We start from the raw sequence: 1532 nt of genomic DNA on the forward strand, positions 1-1532 counted from the left end.
CCACCCGGCCGGTGTCGCTCCGCATTGGCACACGGTCTGGTGGCACCGCCGCCCTGTGCCAGCTCCGGCGCTTGGAAGCGGATTCCCGGGAAAGGAGCCGCTCCCGGCGTGTCCTGGTTGTTTAATTTGGGGAGAGTTTGGGCATTTGTGGCGCGGTGGGGGCAGGGACCCCCTCCTCGTCCCCAGCTGCTTGTGGGACACCGGCACGGGACCTCCGTCCTGCCGTTTGTCCCTCTGCCTGTCCCTGTCCCTGTCCCCTGTCCCAGTGCCCGTCCCGCTGCCCATCCCGCCCTTCCCAGCCGGCGTTTGGGTCAGACAGCGAAACATCCCAGCTATTCCCGGCACGCGGCTCCGGCAGCAGCAGCAGATTCCCGCAGGACCCGCTCCAAGCCTGGAGCTGCTGGGAAGCGGGGCAGGAAGCCGGGGCAGGCCGAGATCCTTTTTCTCCGAAAAGGGAAGGATCGCTGCTCTGGGTTTCGCTTTCCTGGGGCTCCGCGGGCTGGGAAGGCTCCGCTGCTTTCTGGGAAGCGGGAGATGCCCGGTGATGCTTGGGATGGGCAGGAGCCACCAGGGATGGGGAGCACCAGGGGAGTGGGAGCAGCTCCCAAAGGATCCCAAAGGGCAGGGAAGGGGATCCCCAAGGGGTTCCAGTCCTTGAGGGGCTGCAATCACAGAGGGCCCCTGATCCCCGAGGATCCGGAATTCCCAATCCCACCCGATCCCCCCCACCCAGTGCCGGGCGCAGGACAAGCCGGAGAGGAAACCTGGCAAAATGCAAAGTGAGCCTTTTTATTGTGTTATCCATTCACTTCGGAACAACAATTCCACGAAATATTAAACACTGTGCGAGAAATCGGGCTATGGCACACGAGGGAGGAAAAACCCGGGAATCGCAGACGGATGAGGAGCCTACGGCACAGACACCGACCACTTCCTAAGGACAGTCTGTACAAACCTGGACTGGCGTTTGGCAACGAGATCAGAGTTTGGCAAATAATAATAATAATAATAATAACAATAATAATAATAATAATTATAAGAATAGACCAGAGAGAAGGAAATGAGGAGCGCGGAGGGACCCGCGAGGCCTCCCCGCGACGGATAAATGAGTTATTGGGGGTTTTTTTGTTAAATAAAGGCGACTTTTTAAGCACTTGGAAACAAGGGGGGTTTGGGAGGATCCAGAGGCTCCGGACCACACCGGGCTTGGGGTGCCCGGGAGTCTCCCGCCTCCGTCCCCCGAGACAGGGAGGGGAGGACAAGGCAAAGGGAGGAAAAATTAAATAGAGGCAATGTTTCCCTCTCCCTTTTCTTTCCCAGTTTTCTATTTTTGGCACCGGCTTCACCACATGCCATAAAGAAAGGCTGGACAGATCTGGGCATGTGGTTACCTCCAAAAAAAGGCCTTTGTGGAGCTGGGGCTCCGGCTCCTCCTGCTCCCCCTTCGCCCTTTGCAGCACTTAAAAAGTCCTGAAAAGTCTTTTTTTTTCTGTGTTTTTTTTTTTTCTTTTTCCCTTTTTTTATTTTTTTTT

This window comes from Empidonax traillii, unplaced genomic scaffold, assembly GCF_003031625.1.
Source record: "Empidonax traillii isolate 1590-97213 ecotype Southwest subspecies unplaced genomic scaffold, ASM303162v1 scaffold2663:size19774, whole genome shotgun sequence".
Classification (NCBI taxonomy): Eukaryota; Metazoa; Chordata; class Aves; order Passeriformes; family Tyrannidae; genus Empidonax; species Empidonax traillii.